Here is a 7,350-nt window from a genome sequence, read left to right as displayed (position 1 = left end):
TTAGAAACAGTCCTTTTTTCATACAAAGAAAAATTCCCTTTTTGTTGAGAACGCTTTGATCCCCACTTGAGGTACTGTTGAGAAACAACGTTGGAGATTTGAGAAATATCTTAGTTCTCAACTTAACCTCAAGTTGAGCTCAAGCCTAAATGTTTGTTGGGTATGCTCTTTGTCACTTTCTTCGCTTTTCGCTATGTGCTGCCACATTGAAAAATATAGGTTTGTTTGTTAAATAGGATAGTCTCTCCCGCGTAAGGTATGTAGGTTTTTTTTTATACCTTGACAACGGTATATCCATTTGAATCGGTTAATTACCAGAGGTAATAAAGGGAACAATTTTAATACAGATCGGTTCGTTTAAACTTTAAACTTTAAAACATCTATGTTGAACTGCGCCAAGAGCAATAACCGTAACTTAGTTGTATAGAAAACTGCATGGCACTGTCATAAAAAAAACTGCCACTCAGCACTTGCAGCCTATCATGCTAAAATTTAATGGGCGATAAACCCACACGCTAAATAATTCTGGAAAATCTTTAAAAAAAAGTATAAGAGAACCATAATTTGAGAGATTTTTCGAAAATCTGAGGCTTATGTTACAACATTTTGCCACACTATTCGAATTTCGAAATCGAAAAATTGATATATTTTCGGTCCACCCTAATATGTATGTAGGTACATACATACGCAGCGTTGGCGAATTGACGATTTCGTCGTCATTTTGACATTTTTTTAGCTTAATGACGTTTTGACGATTTTTCCCTCCAGATCACAATTTTTATACCCGAGTGCACTTGAGCACAAGGGTATTATAACTTTGTTCACATAACGGTTGTTTGTAACAGCCCACAACGACTCTAGATAGATATAAACAAATGTATACATAAATGATCAGAATGAAAAGAGAAGTCGATCAAGTCATGTCTGTCTGTCCGTCCGTATGTCCCACGCCCACTTCCAATATAACGCTAACTGCGATATTTTAGTAACTACTGAAACTTATTCACTGAAAATTGATATTTACAATGATTTTTAGACGTAAAATATGAATATTTAAATTTTTTGGAAAATGGGCGTAGCCACGCCCACTTATGATTACATGTGTATATTTTGGTAACCACTACACCAATTTCTCCCAAACTTGGCACAGTTGATAGCTTTGGTACAACATACCAATCGGCTGAAAATTTTGAAAATCTGACAATAACCACGCCCACATCCCATATAATGATAATTTAGAGAAATACGAAATCTTCGATAAATCAGTAAATACAGAAGTTAATATTTAATGGTCGTGGCACCGCCCACTTATGACCAGGTATGTATATCTCGGTAACCGTTCGATAAATATGTACCAAACTTGGTACAACTATTTCGCTTACCACATAAAAGCAAAACGTTAAAAATTATTGAAATCGGACTAAAATTACTTCCAATTTTCATACAACGGTAAATTTCAGAAATTTTTGAAACTTCGACATTTCGAAATTCAAGGACGCTAATTTACTCAAAATTGATACTAACAACAAACCCTTGAAAATCGGAGATGTTTTTTGAGGTTAGAAAAAAATTTAGATGTGATGAAGCAAAACGGACTTCAGATTCGTGTTCAGGGACCCCAAACGTATAACAGACTAGGTTTGGTCAAAGGAACCTTTCATCGATTTTTTTTTGTGGACCTGTGTTATTGTAGAATTTGGGAAAGTGGGTGTGATACCGCCTACATCTAACTATGCAAGTTTATCTCATTAAGGGCCGGTTGTTCAATGTCTACTTCCCGGTTAGACACCATTATCGACGTTTTTGACATCATGCATATAACATGTGATCGATAAAGCAGTCGTTGAATTTAAGCGTAGCTTCTACTTCCGATTTGTGCTTATCAGTCATTGAATAACCGGCATTAAGTATAACTGAACACAATATCGACATTGTTAGAAATATGGGTAGAACCACTCTTCTTACCATGTTACGGCAGTTTTCAGAAAGGTGAAAGGTGTTCGGCTCCACCCAAACTTAAACTTTTTTACTTGTTTATTTTAGTTTTTTTTTACTTAATTACAAATGCATGTAAAATTTGTTTAAAGGAAAACGTAATCGAAAATACAACCATTATTTATCTAGTTTTTACTACCGCCGTGCTTTTAGTTATATTAAATTTGTTCTAGAGTTGTAACTAATTCGTTAATTTGCCCTGCTGACACTGATTTGAAAGATACAGAAAAATAGCAGAGGGAATCTGTTCAGTCAATATTATCTATCGGTTATTAAATGGTAATGTTACACTTTAAAACTGGAACAACATCTCTATAAACTTCAAACCAGTGGAGCTCAACAATTTAAAAGCAGTTGTGTTTTAAAATGCAATTATAATTTTTCGTTAACAATTACAAATCCACGTTTGTTAACCCATAAGCAATCTGGTTTCCCTTTGGTTTGGTAATGTGTGGTCATATTTATTGTATGTAATTTATGTAATTTTGTTTGTATTTTTTAATTCGGTTAAAAAGTGACATAGTGAAAACCAGCCTTAAGGCTATCTGCACGCTTGTCGTCCAATCATGGTTGCGTTATCGTCTCGCCGTGAAATTTTAAGCCGAGCACATGAATTTCAATGGAGGTCTGCACACTTGTGTAAAATTCAATAAATGTGCGAGTTTAACTATCAAATATGACAAAATTGTAAAAATTCCTTGCATGCGTGCACAAAACACATTGCAGGAAAAGAAAGAAGAGAGATTAATGAAAAATTATGTCTAGAATTTTTGCAGCACAGTTCATTTTAAAATGGCAGGTTTCTTTAAAAATATCGCGAAAATATCAACCAAAAAATCATAAAACACCTGCTCTAAACGAATTTTTAGACGACAAATGAATTGAAATATCACAACCGCGTATGCAAAAGTGTAGTCGTCATGTAATCTTTGCATCATGATTGTGACGATGAAGAAACTATGATTGTACGACCAATGTGCAGAAAGCCTAACTGTGTAAAAGGGAAAACGCCGATTTGATCATGTTTGGAAATTACCCATTAGCACACCAGCCGCTGCTGGTGAATTTTCCTGTCGGGTAACTACGTGCCGCCAATAATAAAGCAACTCAAAACTAATTTTAGGTTTACTTATCTACAATGCATGTGTAGCAAAAACCGCATGTGATCGCGGCGCGCCGGTTGGATTTGTGAAAAGTCAGAATCAAGGCACTGAGATGAGGCATGCACTGACACAATGCCTCAACGCATCAAGGCGGAGCGGCGAGCAACAGGCAAACCAACTAAAAGCAAGGCAACACATCGCAGTAGATCTTGTAGAGTTTCACTAGAGTCTACGAAGAGTAACTCAGTTCAGTTGAGCATTGGACGGCGGAGCAAGCGCACGGATTACTTCGGATCGAATTGGATTGCCAAGGTACGGATCGGTTCGTTAGTGGCGAAGCAAAGAAAAACTAAAAAGGTTCAAAGAAAAAGTGATATTCAAGAATTTGTATTTGTATGTGTGGGTGTATGCTAGTATCGGTCTCTAGCTGTCTGCCAGGCAGTCATACAAAACGACTGTGGCTCCATGATGAAAAATAAAACGCGCAAGAGTATCTAAGAAATTATTAAAGTGAATGTTAAACCCATCAAAATAAATCAAAAGAAAAATTAAATTTTTAGGCGCACCGTTTTTGGAAATTCGAAGCTGGAGAGAAACTTTTTATGCTAAAATACAATTTAAAACAAAACTCTTCAGCATATTAAACAAGCTCATGTATACGACTACAAAAGCAATATGTACTTATGGACACAGAACAAGTTTGTATGTTTAAAAAAATGTCTCCAATTAGGTACATATCATTAAGTTCGTAGAACCGAAATTTCGTTTAAACCAAAAGCAAATACAAAATATCAAATAAGTGAGAAATACGTGTATACATATGTATGAAGAACTGCAGTGTAATTACATAATTATGTTTTTATCTTGCAACTGGAAAGCAGCCGTGAATTAGTGTATTTGACTTCCCGTGCATTTGCTCTGAATCTGTATTGAGTACGACGAGCGAAGTGAGTAGTCAAAGGGAGTTAAGGACATCTGATCGAGCGCTAAAGTGTCAAAACTTATCGACTACCTGTGCAACGAAGAGAGCCAGCTGACCGTCAATAGGGCGAGACACTCGACAGGAAATTGTGTAAAGGTGTAAAACGATGTGAAAAAACCCCAAAACAGATACAAAAGTATAGAGCAAAACAAATTACGAAATACAAAAGTAGATAATAATAATAGATTGGCGCTTACACATATGTTAGTGTTTGGCCGAGCTTCTCCTCCGATTTGTGGCGTGCGCCTTGATGTTGTCACACAGCGGAGGGACCTATAGTTTTACCCCGACTCCGAACGGCGATTGTATTTTTATGAGAAGCTGTTTTTCATGGCAGAAATACACTCGGAGACAAACAAAAAAATTTCAGGTAAAAGTGTCACCGTTTTTGAAATATTTACATTTTTTCGAATTTAAAAAAAACGTGCCTTTTCATGTATTTTCTTTAACTGCAACTACAAACCGGGCAATACTTAGTAAATTTTTTATGTAAAATACTTCCAGATAGTTGCCTCTCCATACTCAAATGCAATGTAGTTAAAATATATTAAGGAACCATCATAAAATTAGGACTATTTCTGGATTTTTAACTTTTTGATATTTTCTTCCCCAACTTTGACTATCTCGGGTGAAAAAAAATACTGAGCTATAACTTTACATTACATAAAAAAATTGCTCATTTAATAAAGATTTCAGAAAGGTGCCACACTTACTGTTTTGAATAGAAAAAAAAAGTTATAGCCGCTTTTGTGGGTAAAGGACTGAGACACGCTAGAATGTATTTAATATATTTAAATTGAATTTGCTCTTGTTACCGTCAAATGACATGCTAAATAGTACAAAGGTACATTATTACCTGCTCCTGACATTATTTTGTGTTACTTACCGGAATTCGGACTAGAGTCTATAACAAGGGCTATACCTATCAATATATTGTTTGAAGGATGGGTTCACGTGAAATGAGATATACATGAGTTGTTTGAAGAAAAATTTATTCATTTATTGATAAAATATGCTCAAATTGGCGACCTTCTACTCTAATACAAGCTCGGCACCTTTTAAGAAAAGACGCTTTTACAGATCTTAAACTCAATTGGGCTATCAGCAGCAGCTCCATTTATTTGTTCCCGAAAATGCTCTTCGTTTTGAATTATTTTTGAATAAATTTTGTCCTTAAGACCCAATAGAAAAAATCGAATGGATTCAGGTCTGGTGATCGAGCGGGCCACGTGATTGGCCCGTATCGTCCAATCCATCGGCGAGGATAAGTTTCGTCTAAATGAGCTCTTACTTCACGCCCGTAGTGAGCAGGGCATCCGTCATTTTGCTGCCATAGTCTTCGCCGCTGGTTTAAGGGTACATCTTCTAAAAGAGTTGGAAGCCGTTCCTGAAGGAACTTTAAATAACTGTGGGAGTTGAACGGTGGCGGCAGTTCCACAGGTCCCAATATCTGACAATTAAAAATACCGCACCATAAATTTATTTTGTACCGGTACTGCGAACGATCTTCTCTCATTTCGTGAGGATTGTATATCTGCCAACTGTGAAGGTTATGTAAATTAAAATAACCATCACGTTTGCATGATGATTCATCGCTCCAAATTATTTTATTAAAAAAGTTGGGGTCTGATTCATGCATTCGCAACATTTCACGGCAAAATCTAACCCTCGACAGGTAATCTCTTTCCTGTAGAGCCTGAACACGTTGAATGTGGTAGGGATGAAATCGATGGTCTTTTAAAGCTTTGTGAACTGTAGTTTTTGGTATTCCCGTCCGTCTTTCCATCATTCTCACTGAAGTCGATGGACCTAGTTCCACTTCCTCTAACACAGCTTCAACATCTACCGTTGCAGGACGTCCTGTTTCGCCGCCACGCCTTCCAGGTATGCGACCTTAAAAAAGTGAAAAATTATAGTTAACAAGCAAGCAAACAAGAAAGGTGTAAAAATCACTTACCTTCATATATTTCTCTATGGGTCCGGGCGAATACTTCTCGACCCGGATGTCGACGATTGGGGTATCGCTCTGCATAGAGTCTTTGAGCAGCTCTGGCATTACAGCAAGCTTCACCGTAAATTAGGTGAATATCCGCATATTCATGCGACGTATACTGCGTGTTCTCTGTCATAGTATTAATAACACAATGTTCGAAGGGTCCAATTTCACAAAATCCACTTTCACTAATTCCGGTAAGTAACACAAAATAATGTCAGGAGCAGGTAATAATGTACCTTTGTACTATTTAGCATGTCATTTGACGGTAACAAGAGCAAATTCAATTTAAATCTATTAAATACATTCTAGCGTGTCTCAGTCCTTTACCCACAAAAGCGGCTATAACTTTTTTTTTTATATTCAAAACAGTAAGTGTGGCACCTTTCTGAAATCTTTATTAAATGAGCAATTTTTTTATGTAATGTAAAGTTATAGCTCAGTACATTTTTTTTTCACCCGAGATAGTCAAAGTTGGGGAAGAAAATATCAAAAAGTTAAAAATCCAGAAATAGTCCTAATTTTATGATGGTTCGTTAATATATTTTAACTACATTGCATTTGAGTATGGAGAGGCAACTATCTGGAAGTATTTTACATAAAAAATTTACTAAGTATTGCCCGGTTTGTAGTTGCAGTTAAAGAAAACACATGAAAAGGCACGATTTTTTTTTAATTCGAAAAAATGTAAATATTACAAAAACGGTGACACTTTTACCTGAAATTTTTTTGTTTATCGTGAGCTCACCCCCCCACCTACCTTCCCCTGAAGTTTGGCACGTTACTTCTAGGACACCCTGTATAAGTTATTTGTTGTTAAAATTTCTTAAGACGTTCCACTTCGTTGCCTTATCAAAGAGTGCATTTGTCACATACTTTCATATATATAAATGCACATAACACTACCTAATGGTTTACACACTTTTATTTTATTTTATCTTCTATAAATCACTTTAATCCAACTTTTATTAACTTGTAATTACATTACATTGCACCCATATTTACAATCATGATACAATAACACATGGTTGCAAACTGACACATAAGATCTGTTGCCATACCGTACAAAACAATACAATAGAAAGAACTCTACGTAGTGAGGGTTATAATCCCTAAGTGCGGCCGCAGGCCGCCTACGTAGAAAGGTGTTCTCTGCAAAAGGTGTTCCGCCCCCTTTTCTCGGCAACACAAAAAGGAGAATTCTACGTAGTGAAGGTTATAAACCCTAAGTGCGGCCGAAGGCCGCCTACGCAGAAAGGTGTTCTCTGCAAAAGGTG

The 7,350-nt window shown here is 36.3% G+C and overlaps 1 long non-coding RNA gene across 1 annotated transcript; it reads left to right on the top strand.

Moving 5' to 3' along the window:
- The first annotated feature begins 2,993 nt into the window (after positions 1 to 2,993).
- On the top strand, positions 2,994 to 3,458 carry LOC108377856 (uncharacterized). The gene is made up of 2 exons (XR_001849365.1): positions 2,994 to 3,072; positions 3,146 to 3,458. It is a non-coding gene; the product is annotated as an uncharacterized LOC108377856 (long non-coding RNA).
- Positions 3,459 to 7,350: the final 3,892 nt, after the last annotated feature.

The sequence above is a fragment of the Rhagoletis zephyria genome, unplaced genomic scaffold, assembly GCF_001687245.7.
Source record: "Rhagoletis zephyria isolate East Lansing unplaced genomic scaffold, Rhagoletis_zephyria_1.1 Rzeph_scaffold_12845, whole genome shotgun sequence".
Taxonomy (NCBI): Eukaryota; Metazoa; Arthropoda; class Insecta; order Diptera; family Tephritidae; genus Rhagoletis; species Rhagoletis zephyria.
The sequence above is the reverse complement of the archived record's forward strand: the minus strand, read 5'-3'. Positions and strand labels throughout refer to the sequence as shown.